The sequence below is a fragment of the Physeter macrocephalus genome, chromosome 17 (assembly GCF_002837175.3).
Source record: "Physeter macrocephalus isolate SW-GA chromosome 17, ASM283717v5, whole genome shotgun sequence".
In the NCBI taxonomy this organism is placed as follows: Eukaryota; Metazoa; Chordata; class Mammalia; order Artiodactyla; family Physeteridae; genus Physeter; species Physeter macrocephalus.
The window spans coordinates 4,082,726-4,083,028 of NC_041230.1; positions in this window are offsets into that span (position 1 = coordinate 4,082,726).

A 303-nucleotide genomic window follows, 5' to 3' on the forward strand; every position below is an offset into this window, starting at 1 on the left:
AAGAAGTAAAGATGTCACTGTTTGCAGATGACATGATACTATACATAGAGAATCCTAAAGGTGCTACCAGAAAACTACTAGAGCTAATCAACGAATTTGGTAAAGTAGCATGATACAAAATTAATGCATAGAAATCTGTTGCATTCCTATACACTAATGATGAAAAATCTGAAAGAGAAATAAAGGAAACACTCCCATTTACTGTTGCAACAAAAAGAGTAAAATACCTAGGAATAAACCTACCTAAGGAGACAAAAGACCTGTATGCAGAAAACTATAAGACACTGATGAAAGAAATTAAAG